The sequence below is a fragment of the Perissodus microlepis genome, chromosome 13, assembly GCF_051167445.1.
Source record: "Perissodus microlepis isolate ML-2025 ecotype Zambia chromosome 13, ASM5116744v1, whole genome shotgun sequence".
Lineage (NCBI taxonomy): Eukaryota > Metazoa > Chordata > Actinopteri > Cichliformes > Cichlidae > Perissodus > Perissodus microlepis.
In genome coordinates, this window is record NC_140473.1 from 17,035,249 (window position 1) to 17,052,406 (window position 17,158).

Genomic DNA, 17,158 nt, shown 5'->3' on the forward strand with positions numbered 1-17,158 from the left:
TGCTGAGTGCATAAAAGTCCCCAGCACACTGCTGACTTAATAAACCAGCTCTAAACCTTCTTTGGCATTAACATCGGCACATAAACTGTGCACTGGGAGCTTCATGGCATGTCGAACACCTCCTGTCGGTGACCCGGTATTTTTGTTTATATAGTTTTGTTTACATAGTGGGCCACACCCACTTTTATCTTAAGTGGCTTGGACCAGTAAAACTCCTCTTTTTGTCAGTGTAAAGAAGTTTAACTGCCCATTTAATCCTGGAGATATTTCAATATAAGCCAAAGAAGTGCTTTTTTTTTTACATGATTAAAAATGCTGCTAATATTTTGTCTTTTCTTCTATAGTAGATAGTGAAAAAACAGGAACTTTCTGTTATTTAATTGTTTGTCTGTTGCTTATTTACTTTGGTATTGTATAAATTGCTAAGTGGGGAGGTCTGGATCAGAAGGGATAGCTATAAAATATAATTTTTTTCCAAAGATGTTCATTTGGCAGACTGGAAACTTTAGCAGGCCGATTTTGGCCCCCGGGTTTTATGTTTGACACCCCTGATATAGTCTATGTTGTTGACGTGGTTCTAGTTATAGCAGTGATGGTCAGTTGGTAAAACACTTTGGTGTATACTGACCTATTTTAGCATCTATGGGACAGCGTTCCCAGACATTTTCCACTGACATTCATGTTCCCCAGAAAACTACTGACTTTGGTGATGGTTTTTTCTTACAAGTGCTTTTACAGCTGCTGAATGGACTGTGCAAAAACTGACTTCTCTTCCCTGTGATTTTCATTATCATTTCTGCTCACGGCAAAAGTTTCAGCCTCCAAACACTTGTGTGTTTATGACCAGCTGCCTGCAATGCTGATGCCACTCCCATCAGCCTCACCTGTACGTTGTGCTTAGTACAGGTAACAGCGCTAACACAAGAAAACTAGGTGTTAAATGTAGTAAACATAACCATCTGCGTGTTACCACAGTTGCAGCTGCATGCTGCATGACTGTAGACAGTCTATTTTCACTCACTAACTCGTGTTTTCAACACCGCATGTAAGCATATTGCTTTGCTTGTTAAATTAAAGCAGAGCCCACGTTTGTGTCTGAACCTTTTAAGACGAATTCTCTCCACAGAATCTTCTCAGTGTCCTCCCTGTGTTTCTGTAATGCAGCAGCCTTGAAAAGCTGCTTTATACCGATGACAGGCAAGGTCGGGGCTAGTGAAACAGGAAAGTGTGAGTGTGTGTGTCTGTGTGTGTGTGTGTGTGGGGGGGGGGGGGGGGGGGGGGTGGCAGAAGGAGAAGGGGGAGAGAGAGAAAGTATATGGCACTGCAGCTCTGATGGTGTACCACCCACTACTGAGCTGCAGCTACAAATCAGACAAACTGTAGTCGCTGCTGGCGATACGCCATGACACTGATCACTGGCACACGGAACACTGTCAGAACCATCTTGATGGGTAATTAGGGATACTCTGTCATTTTTGGTATCACTTAGCTGCAGTGCTTATGTAGTGTAGAATGTGTATGGTGTGTATGTGAAATCTGAGCCTGCGAGGCTGTTAGAGGAGATGCGGCAAGGATACCGTAAAAGTCAATTTTACACCGTGTAGCCTTAGCTGGGCGGTGGACTGAAGGATCTTGGCTGATCCCTTAAAGACAGTCCAAAGCTGTAAACTCTAACTGACTCGTGTGTGTTTGTGTGTGTGCAGCTTTACATGCACAAACACACACACACGGGGCTGTGTGTAACCTTGTGTTTGTTTTAAAGGGGAACAGCAGTGTTACGGTTCTTTGTGAGTGTCGCTGATGCACATCGTGTCCTGCGTGACTTTGACCAGGCCAGCCTTCAGCTTTACAGAGCGAGCCAGATAGACAGATTTTTCTTCAAACAGTGCTGCATATACAAGTTCAGACACGTTGTTGAATGTAAATGAATGGTGCAAATAATTTATTGCTTATATTTAACTGAAAGCAGCACAGATACAACATATATCAAACAGTGAGATTCAGAAGCTGTACTGCTTTTCAAAAAACATATGCTCACTTTACAGTGTAACTAGTATCAAATTCAAGCTATAAAATTTGTGTAGGGCTATAAAAAGCCTGGTGAAACATCTAACAACTAATTAGGGTTACATAGTAACAAGATTATGTTAAAAAAGGCAGAGAGGCTTTCAGAAGTAAGAATGGGGGTAGGTTTATCACTATATGTGGTGTGATAAGTTAATTATTAAATTAAAAAATGTCTCAGCATAAGATTGCACCAAATTCTGGGATTCATATACAAGAAATCACCGCACACAAAGAACAATTCCAAAATAAATTTAGAAGAAATGCATTGAAGAGACGCTGTGGTGGAAACCACTGCATGGTCTCAGGATCACATCTGAAAGCTGTTGAACTGATGAACATTTTACGGCATCCACAAATGCAAGTTAAAACTCTACCATTCAAAGAAAAGAATGTATACAGAGAAGATCTAGAAGTGCTGTCGTCTGTTTAAGATGGACGGAGGCAAAGTGGAAAAGTGTCATGTGGCATTACCAATTAAATTATACATTCTTTTCCTTTTTAGGAAACATAGACAGTAAATCCTCTGAGTTAAAGCAAAGGGGTAGTTTGTAGTGCCGGGTGGCATAGTGGCGAACGGATAAAACATCCACATGGGCTTTTCAAGTGGCTTAAATGGACTATATTATTGTCTACCAGTAGCAGTAAAAAGCACGAGAGTGGGTCTGTAGTAACTGTGAACCCTTCTCACTCATAGTTCTAATCGCACGACTCATATGGCTGGCGTATTGGTGAACACGATCACAAGTTTAGCAATCAGAATTGGCACACAGCTACATTAAAGCTCCCAAAGGTTCTTATCCACATCAGATGTTGTGATGTCATCACGTTACCTGGCAGCCACCTACCAACGGGCTAAAGTGACCTACTGGTAGTGTTAATCCACATATAACTCCTGATTAAGCATTGTGTCATTTTAATTTCACAACTGTAGCATCTGATTTATATCAAAAAAGTTCTGTTTTGATTTCATCCCATTGCCTAGCAACCACTTAACAAGGATTAAAATCACAGACCGAGCAGTACGGTAGCACGGGCGTTAACAATCCACAGTTAGCTCTCTTCACCTCTCAGTGACGCTCCCAGTAATTTGTGAAACATAAAATAATTTAACAGTAATTACGGCGCTTACGAGCATGCTGGGAAATGACGCTAACTAGCCAGGTAGCATAACAGTTCGCTAACAGCTGGGAGAGGAGCTGTTGCGGAGAACAGTGCAGACAGATGGAGGATGAAGAAGAGAGAGTGGAGATGCACCGAGATAACTCAACACCAAGACAGGAGTTGTCTCTGCTTTTTGGAAGTTTTTAACCTTAAATCATTTCTGCTCTGCTGCTTGTATGCTGGTCTTTGACTGTGGGTGGGGCTCAGGCAGCTCCTCCACACACACACGCACGCACGCACACACACACACACACACACACACACACAAACACACAAAGAGGGAGCCAGGTGAGGCACAGATATGCTAATGAGCCATATGTTGACTTTGTTTGAAAACAGCAGGCCTGCTAAACCGATCTGGTAAAAGCATGAAAAGCAGCCTTCTAAGCACTGACTCCACGTGCCACTCATGTGCCAAATATTTGATTTTTGTCAACAAAGCCTAAAAGTAGATAATTTATTGTTTTTGGTCATGTGGTTTATTTGTGTTGCTCCTTTTTGATAATGACTTTAAAAAGATTTGTATTTCATGTACTTCTGTGAGACGACTAGCTCGTGTCACAGATATAATATTAATAGCAGTAACAAATCTTCAAAATACCACAGTACAAGTTGTCGGCCATGCTATATTTCAGCTCTTTTAGCTAGACAAAGCCGTGTTCTTCGTATATCACAACAGCGTGACTGCACAGTAAAAGAGTGCAGATTCTGACCTGCCTGCACTTCAGCTGACTTCTTGTGTTGCATTATGAAATGAAAAATATGAAAAAGCAGGCCCACTAATAGGTTTCCTCAAATTCCGAATGCTTGTGAATATTATTAAAAGACGAGTTGATGCAACAGAGGGGTAAACACAGCCCTTTTCCAACTACTTTGAGGTGTTGCATCATATAAAAAAAAAAATAGAAAGAAAGCAGATTCAGCATTTGATCTGTTGTCTCTGTAAGAAAATAAAAGCACTGGCTGTTTTTTTTTTCTTTTTCTCTCCCCCGTGATTTAAACATTTAAAATTTGCACATTAACCCTCATCACTCAAAAGAAGACCTCTGCGAAAATGCCTACTTTTACACTTAAGCTGTGAACAATTTTCTAATTTGTGCTGTGATTATCCTAATTTGAGCAAGTGAAAATGAGAGAAACTGAGAGCACATTGTGTGCCCTTTGATTAAGTGGGATGTTTGAATGTGGGTCTTCCACCTTCAAGAGATATTTGATACTTGAGGGGTTGAAGTGTTTTTGATGGAAACTCCATTAATGATTGATAACAGGAGGAGAGCAGTTATCTCCCTACTCCAGTACCATCAATAATTAAACGCTCTTTCCTAGCATTTTTTTGGTGGCACATAAAAAATAAGTCACCATCTTGAAATCTTTAGTTATGATATCTGTCAAAGAGATTAGGGCTTTGTGTTGATTTCTTAAAACTCTCTTCTTTTGTGTTTTGAATAGCGTGCGTTTCAGATGCTTGCAAGAAAAGCAGCATTTGGCAAAGTTTCTAGCGTTTTGCTACATCGGGTACTAAGTTTTTCATTGACAGTTTTTCCTGTTTAATCTTGTATTAATCAAATGAAACCAAATCCATCCATTTTCTTCTCCTTCTTCAATTCAGGCATGCTGGGAGGGCCTATTCCAGTTGTCACAGGGTGAGAAGCAGGGTACACCCTTGACAGGTTGCCAATCTATCCCAGGGCTTGAAACCAAATCTAGAGCTAAAATTGCTTTGCTAAGATTAGATCTTACATTTCGATACAACGCAGAAACTGATGCAGACCAAAGAGTTTGTGCCAAGTGAACTTAACGTAACCTTTACCAGTTTATCCTCACTGTAGTCTCTGGTCCAGCTGGCTCTGTGCTAAAGCACTGCTGCTCTTCTGCATATCAGAGCGTTATTTTGAGATGGTCGTGTGTCATGCAACATCCAAATTTAAACCTGGAATGACTCAGTCTGTGTGTATGCTGCAAATCTCACGCACAGACGCCACATGTCGAGTATGATGTTGAAGGACTGAGTGGATGGCTGAAGTGATGCTGGAGATTTGTGTCAGCCAGTGTGTGAGTGCGTGTCAGCGCCGCGGTAAAAAGTTCTCCGTTAGGCCAGCGCTGATTTGAGCCGCATCGAGACGAGCTGACAGGCCTGCAGGCTTCTCTGTGTCATCACCGAAGTTCCCATCAGTCCTTGCAGAGGGAATTCTCTCAGAAGCCATCGTTGTACTTAGACACAGGAGACCTGATTAAGTCTTTATACTGCATGTGGCAGCCATAGAGTGGCTCGTCAGCCCACTTTCCTCAAAGAGCTCCAAGGCTGCTTCGAGGCACGCGAGAGTAGATGTTTTCACGGGGCTTCAAGTGGTTGTGGAGCCTTTCTCAAGCCAAGGTAATGATTATTGGCTCACATACATGCAGAGAATGCCTGGAAGCGCTTCTGCTGAACGCTGCTCTGTTTCTTTGCGTCATGAGTGACACCCTCATTTACTGGTGTCAATATTCGAGTTATTCATTGACTACAAATGGAGCCCCGCAGCACTGCGCCTGCATTTCTTTGTTGTTCTTTTGGTCTTTTTACTAACAGCAGCACCTCAGTCTCTTAAGGTGAGCTCAGGGAAATGATCCTGTAGATATGAAATAAACATTAAGATGTCGGGATTTTTAAAAGATACCAAAGAACAGTTGCAGCAAATGAAAAGAAAGAACAATAAAGCGGTAGCTGTTCTTATCTGGACGCTAATCGGCGTGTCTCATCATAGCAGCGAGGCACCGTGTACTGCTCGTCTTATGTCAACAGTGTTGTATTTACATAAGCTGTTTCCCGTCGGCCGCGGCTTCTGTCCTGAGAGCACCAGGCGCTGCAACAGTGAGGGAGTGTGATTAGATTTACAGATGGAGAGTAATGGGAAGAGAGTTAATAGCACAAAGGCATAAATCACAAAGAAGAGGCTGGAAGCATTGTGCTTGACCTTTTGAATGGTGATAATGATGCCGGAGACAGATACGCGCCTACCGGGGGCTGCAAAACCAGCACGCTTGCGTTTAGAGAACGTTGTCGTAAATGCAAAGTGGGCACGTGTGCGGGGTTAATAGGTGGGCTGGTCAACCTTGTAGCGTATTCAGACGACAGTGACAGCATGTATGAAGCTGTCAGAGCATTACATGTTAGAAAGTTTTCCACATACACAAACACACGAGCACACACAGGCACGAGGTGATACCTGGCTCTCAGGCTCTTTCTTTATGCGGGAAGTGAAACCTGTCCGCCTGTCTGTCTGCATGCTCATCTCCCCGTCTGTCCCTGCACCGCAGAGCATCAGCGGGGTTATTAGAATAGCCCTGTGGCTGTCACTGATAAGGCCTGTATGGGTGCTGCCACTGACAGCGCTGCCTGCCTGCGTGGCAAACACAAGTGGCCTGGCTGGGGGATTACTGCCTGCTGCCATTTCTGCTGATGCCTTTCTTTATGTTATCCTCTCCAGTCAGATGTGCTGCATTTGAATAACTTGGCTGATGTTGTAGAAATGGAACTCCTTGAAATCTCCACCTGCATACAAATGAAGGTGCACGAAGAAAAAAAAAATGCTTGCACATTCACATATTTAGCGCTTGTTAGCTTATTAGTTTCGGTGTCTCCATCTTTTCTTTCCTTCTCCCACTGACCATAACTGGTTATTTACAAGCTCCACTCAGAGGAGTGATGCTGAAGGGTTAGGAGGCTCACTAATCCACTCTGCTGCTGTCATTAGAGAAGCAAACAGACTATTACCACCTCCTCCTCCTCTTTCTGCTCATCATAAGCCGCCCGAACCACACAAACATATGCTTGCATGTGCACGCTCACACGCAGCTGTGATGGAGAGTGCCTCTTGTTTCTTTAGCGCTGCTGAGTGGAGCCCTGCTTTGGTAATTGATCCTGTTTGGTACATGGGGAGGAAGGGGAGAGAGCGAGAGAGAGTGAGCGCGAGAGGGAGGGAGGCCCTAAGTGTTGTCAGTTTGCTGCATTAATTTTTCAACTGTGGCCAGTGAGGCTGGAGAAGCGAGGAGGGGCCCTCGATGCAGAGCTCACTGAGGGGAAACATACTGTACCTAATGCTGCCTACACTTGTAAAGCAGTTTATCGGTGCTCATTCTAAAATAAGTTCCTTTCTGCGAGACGCAGTTATGATTCAGCCGATTCGTCTACTCACTCCCAGCCTCCTGCTGATGACAGATTTGTTTTCCTCTGTCTCCCTTTCTTCCGCGGCTCATAAATAGCCTTCTGGTGGTTGTGTGACTTGTGTGCCTCTTTGACTGGATGTTTGTGCCTTCTCATGCTGTACAGTATGTGCAGCTGGTAATAGGCAGGCCTCACTCTGTGCTTTTTGATCCCAGCTCTGGGCTCTGGTCCCGATGATGTCATCAATCCAGCTGAGAGGAAGCACACGCATTTGGGTTTTTGCCTGCCACTCTGTGTGGTGTTAAATAGCCATTATTACTTCTGTTATTCACAGCTCTTCCTCGTGTGCTGTGTTAAAATACCCCGATGTTATCACAATGCCGGTCAGCGACCGGAAAGAATCCCGCTGAATGATTTTAATGTCCGTCAGAGCCACATTAGTGAACGCTTCCATGAGTCATTAAGAGGTGCTCACAGCCACACAGGACGTCACTGCTGACATTTGTTGCAGATATGAGTCATAATTTCTTGCTTTTATTTAATACTTCCTAATTAATTTGACGTGGCGCATTCGATTTACCGTTTCTCTTTCGGGTCTTCTGCGTAGATGCAGCGGCTCACGGCTGCTTGCACATGTCATACACTGGATCTAAAAATGCTTTGTGATGATGCAGTAAACACTCTGTGGGAGAGAGTTGCCTGGAGGCTGCACAGGAAGTCATGTTCGCTGGAGTTACAGCGCCCAAGTCCTCCATTGTCAGAACGGGTCGTGTGCAGAGGACAAATCTGCCCTCTTAACTTTACTTGAATGCGCCATGAGTGGATGGACCGAAGATAATGACGTTTGTAACAGATTTTGATGGTGTGGACTCAATCTAGTATATTCTGCAAATATCTGCACTCAAAAAACAAATGGTATAAAGACATTTAAAACGCTTCTCAAGTGATTAAGTGACTCAGGGACTGAGATTTGCCAGCATTCAGTTCATTGTAAAGTTCAGGTGGATTCTAAAATACCGCAGAAAGTACATGGCTCCTAGCCCCAGTTTAGTTGTACTTTGGTTTGTAGTCTTCAAGACTAAAGGAGACAACCCCTAAAGCTTCCTTTCCAATAGCGCATCTACATGCATGATCAGATATAAAACAAATGGCATCTAGCAGTCAGGGCATTCAATTTTTTTTAACTGAGAGGTGTGTCAGTGGATCCACTGGGAAACTGGCTTTATTTAACCTCAAAGTAACCATCACAGAAGGGGGTCCCAATCAGTGGGTCAGAACTGGAAATATGGACAGGAGTTACAGGATAGCTTGCGATATATCCCCATGAAAACTAAAGCGACGTCTACGTCGCTTGTGGAGATTCCAGTTTCTGTTTGCCTACGTGAGTCTCTAATGTATTTACGTCCAAATCATCTGTCAATAAATGCTATCCTCTCATTGGTAGATGCTCCAGTTGCTTGCCTAGAAGTTATTTCACCTGTAGTCACTTGAAGTTGCCAAATATCATTCACGTCCTGTGGTCTCCTGTTCCCACGTTGCTCCCAGCTTAAGCAAATCTGCAATCTCAACACATCACAATACACTCATTTCTTGTAGTTTATGATCTGTGTAACTGAAGAAAAACAAATTATGTATTCACTGAACTGTGGTGTTAGTGTTTGCGTATGATATCATTTTGCTTTTCTTTGTTTTCCCCCATGAGGTTCTTTGTGTTTCCACCACAACTAACTTCACTTATTATTTTTTTTAATTATAGTGAGTTCATAGCATAGTGGTTAACAGGCTTATCATACTTATAAAAGATCCCTGGTTTGAGACCAGGAAGAGACACAAACTGGTTCCAAGCCTGGATAAATGTGAGGTGTAAAATCTGTGCCAAATCAAACATGCAGTGACCCATTGAAAATAAGGGAGCAGAAAAAAAGTACCAGTGTTATTTCTGTTGGACTTTTATTGTGAAGAGGACTGGAAAGAGTAGTTCAGTGTTTTGTTGCATAAAAACGAAACAATGTGGCAACAAAGTAAAGGTTGATTTTATTGTATTAGCTGCATTAGGTTGATTTCTGCCTCTACAAGAAGCCATGAAGTAGTGAGTGTTTCCACACATATCACAAGAGGAAGTGTGAGCATATATCGGTATATCACAGCCATATTAAGCGTGTCTGTACCTCAGGAGTTTGGTGGTTCGATCCCTGACTGCTCCAAATCGTTGGGCAGAACCCCAAGTTGCTTTCTAGTGTATAAAGTGCTTGAGTAGAAATTTGCTACGCAACAACCAGAGCAATATTTTGTCCCAAACCTGGTTAGCAACGACCGTATCCTTCAGGCTTGAGAAGCTTTGATTTCTACCTCAGCATTATGACACAATCAAATATAAAAGTATACACTTTGAAGCATTTAGGTCTGTTTTCTTAGACAAAAAAAGTTGGTTCATGTGGAGGAAATGAATAACTATTTAATCTCAACTTGACAACTTGACAAGGCAGGCCCAGGTCTGGTCGCACAGGTGAGACTTCTGTCTCAGCCCCGCTGTGTTTTGTCCCCTTCCGACAGGTGTGTTTTCTCTCTCAGGTTTGATTCTCCTTCGCCACGCTCCCCTCCTATCCTCTCACCCTCCTGCCAGCTTAGCTAGCCAGGACAGGCCTTATTCCACTCCAAAACCATGATTGCATTCTTGAGCTATTCCACCCCCTCCTTCAGAACAAGAGCCCTCCGAATCTCTCTCCCTTTCAAGTACAGGCTGCCGGGCGCATTTCCCCTTTGAAGATGTAATCTTGGAAATCACAGAGACATCTCCGGGATTATCTTAAATGTCTTCAGTATGTCAACAGCCTAGCCTCTGTTGCAGAGCAGCTCTGGCCGTTTAAAGGGTCGGCTGTGATGACAGCCAAGGAAAATGCCGCACCGCAGAGGTAATCACAGGGTCAGCTCGGTTGATTCCATTCAGGGCCGAATTCCCACTGCTAAAACTGGATGTTAACAGACACAATGAAATGGCGTATTTCCCCATGCGGCAAAGCTGTGTTTACAGTGGAAGGTAATAGAAAGCAAGTGGCGCGCTCCGTAACGGATGGTGTCGGTAGGTGAGGTTCGTTTATGTCACTGCATTTTCCGAAATGTTATGACAATCCAAAGGGTGCAACATCTTAACTAGGCGTACACAATAAGACGAGAAGCTTCAATGAGTAGTCACAAGAGGGAAAGTTAGTGTACACCAAATTAAAGGCACATAAGTGGGCGCTCTTTGAAAGGGATCTCGACTTTGTAATCATATCAGATGTTATCAGGGGGGAGATTTTAGGAAGGGTAAGTGCTTGGAAACTAAATCAGAGAGAGGCCGCCTAGGGAACACGTTGTTATCATAATTACCTGCTGAGCAGTGACTGCAGAACCGGTGTTGATGTTGACGCCGAGCTGGCCTCTTCTCTCTCTCCACCAAAGTTGTCTTGTGTGGGCTGCTGCCTGCCTCGACATCTCTTTGTGCTCTGTTCTCTGTCTGTTTTCTTTCTTTCTTGTTTTCTCTCTGTTTTTTTCAGCCAGTAACACCGACTGCAGGCCAGAAACTCAGATATTGTTTTGGTGAGATCGGGCTCGTAGATTAAGGACGGACTTGCGTCAGCGAGTGCGTGCGGGTGCTGGCAGGCTTTGGGGTCGCTCCCGGGAGTTGAGGCAAAACCGGAGACCTCATCCTCTCTGTTTCAAACAACAGACGGCTACTGCCGATGCACAAGGCCTGCCTGCGTGCGTGGGGCTTCCCCCCCCCTTTTATTACAAATGATCTGTTTGAATGAAATACAGCCCTGGCTCCCTTACTGTTGGCATTTAAACAGGAGGAAATAACAGATGATGATATCAGAGCGGGAGACGGTGAAAGCGTGGGACAGGCCACTCAAAAGAGGAGAAACACTTGACCTGTTTGTTTTGGGAAAATGGTATTCCTCTGCTAATTTCCTCCTGATAAGTATCTGACAGCTCGTAGTAAAGTGTTTTATCTTGGCTAGAGGAAAATGGCTTCTCTCGCTCATGGCGTCAATCGATTTTCAGAGCCTCTGCTCCTGCTTTAAATTGCAGTCGGTGTTTTTTTTTTAAAGTTCTTCTATTTGCATAGAGGTAATCAATTACATATATTAGCCTGCTGCTTTTAGCTTAAGATGGACTTTCTCCTTCCTGCCTTCCTTCCTTCCTTGGATTCCACCCATTTCTTTCTCCTTACCTCTCCAGACACTGCTGCAAATTCTCGCTCTTTCCTCTTCCAACTAACATAATTGACTGCTGTTTGCAGTGCTGGGGGCATTGATTTTTACTGCTCTGCCTCTCTCTCTGGTTTAACAGTTGATGAGTTGTGTTAAGACACCCAGGGACAGCCCTGGCTGTTTTAAGGAAGATGAGGTTTGCTTTTAAAGCTCTCCTGCTTTTTTATTTCGATGCATAGCATATGTGTGCGTGCTTGTGCACATGCTTCTGTATCAATGCGTCTGTATGAGCTGAACTGTACGAGCGGCCACTTGAGGCGAGGATTCCCCTCCAGAAAGCCAAAGTAAATGTGGTGGTGTTAAAGGCTTTTAAAAGGCAAACTTAGGCTTTGTCATCTGCAGAAACTGAATCACTTTTAAGACCACAGAAAATGTATTCGTGTCTCCGTAAATGTACACCCCGATCAACTGATACAGTTACCAGGACTGAAGCATTAACCGAGTGAAAACAGGAGACGGCTGACTCGAGCGGAGACAGGACAGAGTTTAGATTCAAAGGTGACAAGAATTTGTAGTCGCTCACAGGCACCTACAACCTCCCTCACTCCAGCCCCTGACATCCCACACACACGCACACTCAGAAGTCATGGATACAGACACAAACCTCATTTAACGCGATTAGTCTCTTTGAGGATTTTACCGCAGCCTCTTATATCCTGGATGAAAGAGTTCACACTTCTGACAGGAAAGGGAAAAAAAAGCAGGAGTCTGCAGAAGCTACTCAGCTTTTCACTGCAATATTCACCGCGTTATTAAAGAACACATTGCTATGTGCTGTGTTGCTCTCAACACCATCTGTAGTGTGCTGCTCAAGTGGTAGCAATTTTCTCGCAGTCTTGTGTCTCTCGTGCAGTATTTCAAGTGAAATTCGATTGCAGATCTCCATGTTCTAGTGCATTGGGTTTCTTGTAAACGTTTGCATTCTTCACTGATTGCTCCCTGGCAGTTTTCAATGCGCAGAAATGCACTGCCATCTCAGTGTTTAGCTCTCTCTTGCACTCTTTTGGATGTGAAGGCTAATGTCGTTTTCAGAATATGAGAGAGAGAAAAAGAGAAAAACCTGGTGTTGCTCTCTAAAGTCGAATCAGACCTAACATCTACTGCAATAAAACAAGCTTGCTGTTGTTTGTTTGCTTGTTTTTTATTCAACAAGCGAAGCGAAACACGTATTTCTTTCACGGCTGCCGAATTATGTCAGCTCGGAAAAAACAAAAAAAGGCGACGCAGTGAATTAAATCAATGTGAAACCAGCTTAGTAATGATGTAGTTGCTGCATTTTTAAAACTAAATGTATGGCTAGCTTAACTCTCTCTTAAACCCATCACCTTTAAACACTGGTGCATGTTATAGCTGGGTAATAGCAACCTAATAGGCTTACCTGTCAGCACCGCGTGCTACGTAGACCCCCGCAAATCATATTTCTCAAACACCTGCTCGCCTCCCTGCGTATTTATGGCTTTCTTCTCTGCCCTGTCCTCTTCTTTTTTGGACTCTGTCCAAAATCAGCACACATTTCCCCCCCCCCCCCCCCCCCCCACCCCCACCCCCCCCCACCCCCTTCTCACATTATAGTCTTCAGTATGTTCCCTTCCCATCATGGAATAAATGAACGAGCAGGTGCCGTGATGTATGAGGTGCCTGCCATTGCATCACATGCATTTTGTGCCTTTATTGATGGGAATAGTAAAGAGAGACAGGAAATATGGATGGTAGTGACCACCGCTTTTCCAACCATATGTCTGTTGTTCTCTCAATATTGGTATCAGCGATTTTAGGTGTTTTTTTTTGGTTTGTTTTTTACATGGTGTTATCTTTTATGCATTTCAGTCATTTTATTCCTTTTATTATAGCTTCAGCTAACATCTGCTGCCAGGACAAAGAGTGCTGATTTTTGCTGATTGAAGCAAAACTCCTGTTTTCAAACTTTTGCAAAATATGGACACTAACAAAAGTGATCTAAGAGAAATCAATCAACCATACACTTCTGGATCCCCAGACTTTTAACAAGATTTTAGCTGTCTGCGTTTTGACTCTAAACTGCAGTTTTTAGACTTATTCTACTTCTTGACCAGATTGCATGTGAAGAAACACAGGAGGAAGTAGGGGGATTGTGTATCTTCCTGGGGGACTATTATTGTCAGTTATTATAAACTTTATTGCAGTAATGTTGCAGGACGCCGAAATGATTTAGTCTGTTAGCTTTTTATACTAAGCAACATTTGCTGTTTTACATCAAACACAGACTACAGCTGAGGCTGGCGGGGATGTGGTTAGTTTCAAAGTTATTTGGCCATAAATCAAACTGTATGACAAAGTCAGTTTTGGAGCATTTGGACATCGGTGGTCAATGGTAGGGGCTAGCATAGTATTACATTTCATCATCACAGCTTCTGTGGTGATAAAATTTGTACCAATCACAGAGACAGAAAGGAAAAGTTCTGATAGGCTAATCTCAAAACCCGTGTAAATTGGTGTGTTCTGGTGTGTGTGTTCTGGGCCTACGCTGGATTTGTATCGGCCTGTAAAGGGCGCAGTGAAGCAGTGAGGAGAGACTAAGAGAGGTGTATTAAGGCAGTGAATCTCGATGCTCTGTGTGTAATGGATTCAGAATGAGGGCTGACCAAGCAGCAGGCTGCTGATAACCTTTAGGAAGGACATTGTTCCTGTGCAGCAGGGGTGGGGGTGGTGGGGTCGCGTGGATGGGGGTGGTGGGGGGTTTACACAGGACTGCTGCTGCAGTATATACGCACGGTAGTGTGATTGGTGGTGCAGCTGTTTATTGGTTCATTGGCTCTCCGGCAGGGTTAGGAGGTAGAGTAAATGGGGCAGTATAGCAAACTCCCTCATGGCTTCCCGCACACATTTTTCAACTCGGTGCATTTTTTTGTTTTCTGTGATACATTTGTCCTCTGTCTGAACCAGGCTCTCACTGGCTTTCCATTAAAAGAAATGTAACAGCCTTCTTCTTCTGTCTCGCTTTCCCTTCAGATCGCCACTTAAGGAGAGGTCAGCGAGGGACCCTGCGTGAGGAATACATGACGGGCGGGGCGGGGGAGGGGGTGGCGACCACAGCGGCACTACCACCGAGGTCAAGGTTCACGCAGGTAAACGGATCTTTCTCTCATTCCGCATCTCATCGATTGTGCACATTGGTTGAATCAATCCTGCCTCCTTTTTCTTCCTGACTTGGAGCCGACTTGGCACGCAGAGAAAAAGTGAGGGAGTGATGCGGCTGGTTTGACTGGACGCTCCTGAGCTGGCAGCTAAGGAAGCAGTCTGCAGCTGCTGTTTATGAGGCGCTGTGCAGGCTTTGCTTTAAAATAAAATCCCCACCATGATGCTTGTGGCCAGTGTCAAAATGAGAAATCATTAAAAAAACATGCTATGATTCAAGAACCTTTGAGTTCCAAAAACAAACAAACAGTCTAGCTCGAAAGAGATTTGTAGTGACAAACAGTAATAGTAGGGCACACTGTACTTTAAAAGAGCTTACCGGGACCTTATTGTGGCTCCCATTCAAAGGTCTAGTGCACTTTTCATTGCCCTAAATCTGAAAATTTATCGGCCATTTAAAAAGTAGGTCTGTAGTGTCTGTAGTGCTCCAATATTACACTCTTTATTTGCCTCCCGTTTTCTTTTCCACCAGGGATTAAGAAAAAATGACTTGGGGGGAGGGGGAGGGGGGGGGAGGGGGCTTTGGGAGTTGGGTGGGGGCAGTTTAGGAAGCAAATAAATAAATAAAGTGCAAGGTAATCTTCCTTAATACTATGTGTGTGTGTGTGTGTGTGTGTATGTGAATGCTGAGCAAAGGCTATGCTTTGGGAGCATCTGCCCTGCACACAAACACTCGTGTGCACATATAGCCAGCCCGACACAAATACTGTACACACCCGACTAGCAGGGATCAGCCAAAGCGATTAGGACACGGACTTCAGAGTGCAGAAAGTGACAGGTTTAACACACACACACACGCCGACCATCAGCAGACTGACAAGTAATGCACAGCGAAAGAAAGAACAGAGCTTCCGAATGTGACAGCACATGACTGCAGACACATGAAAGTATAGGAAGACTAGTTTCACTGCTTCTCCCTGTGGCTGTCGTGCTGTATTCGTCTCAGCTCAAGCCCGTGGACTCATATCTGTTCTTCCTCTCTCCCTCCCTCACATTAACACATAGACTCGGCACAAACAGTTGATCAAACAACTGTGCAGTGGAGACAGAATTTGGCCAGACAGCCGGCCAGGATGAGTAACGTAGAGCCGCTTTGGCTTAATTTGTTTAGAAAGCCTATCATTGCTGCAAACACGTTACAGACTGTTGCTGTTTACTGAAGAGTATTTATCCCCGTAGCTTCTAACTGCACGCCTTTTTAACGTCAGCGGCGCACAGCGTGGCCACTGTTGAGGTCGAACAATGCGGCCGTTGTGAGGCGATGAAGCTGAGATTTAGGAGAGAGGAGGAGTGCGTTTTGTTCGCAGTGGTTAGGTGGACTCCTTCAGTTTGTGACCACACTAAAGGGGAAATTTTCTGCGTCACAGGGTTACAGCGTAGCTGCGGGGCCTGTGTACATGTGAAGAAGGAAAACAGAGCTTTTTGGAAAACAATGACATAAGCCCTTTTAGGTCTTCCAGGCCTCTCACCCATTCTGTTGTGACAGATTTATGATCCCATTCTCGGCGTTCCTTTTTCATTCGTGTTTTATTTTTCCGCCATCCAGTGTCCTACACCCTCCTCTTTTTTTCTCGCCTTTTCTGTTTTGTCCCTTTCTTCCCATCTTCTTTTTTCTTTTGAGTGCGTATACTGTACATCGACTATATGTGAAGGGGTGAGAGAAAGGCAAGACGAAGACACAATGACAGACAGCGAGTCTAATCAAAACTATTATTCTCTAAGGAGTTTTACCTCCAGCTTAGGAGACAGTGATGATATTCAAAAGACAGGGGGTGTTTATTTTTATCCTTGATGGTGAGTTTCATTGTGGTTAACATCTTACGCCCTGTTTTTCACACGCACAAGCTGGCCGTTTTTGGATTTTGTGCTGCAAGAGGCATTTCACAAACAAGCAGAGGTATGAAGCGGTGAGAGTGGGAGGATAAGAGAGAACATTGTCTTCTCTTCTCCAGCTTAGGGACAGAGCAGAACAGGTTGTGTGAGGATACTTGCTATCCTTAACAATGTCTAACACAGCCTCAGGGCCACCTCTTCCTCTCTGACGGAGCTGGGAGTTGTGCAGAGTAGGAGACGCACATTCCTGAGCGTCAGATGGCCTGCTGGTACACTGTAATTGCTTTAACTTTGTCATCTTTAGACCTAATCACCACAATAACTTGGATCAATGGTTTTAATGATTTTATTTAATGGATAAAGATGATATTTGTCTCGCTTTTCATATTTATGACTCTGGCCAACCGCTTTAAACAGTCATTGTGGTTTACAAACAGAATTCCTGCTTCAGCTTTGACTTTCTAACTCTTTCTGTGTTACTACTGCTCACTTTGAGTTTTAGCTCTATATTTAGATAACAGGGTTT

General features: G+C 44.0%; 1 protein-coding gene across 6 annotated transcripts in view; it reads left to right on the plus strand.

The window, feature by feature from the left end:
• zmiz1a (zinc finger, MIZ-type containing 1a) overlaps positions 1-17,158 on the plus strand; it is a 107,449-nt gene that overhangs the window by 13,276 nt on the left and 77,015 nt on the right. For all 6 annotated transcript variants that reach the window (XM_084949337.1, XM_084949338.1, XM_084949333.1 and 3 more), the window contains exon 2: positions 14,614-14,729. The gene's annotated coding sequence lies outside the window, so the exon portion shown is untranslated. The remainder of the gene's footprint in view (positions 1-14,613; positions 14,730-17,158) is intronic.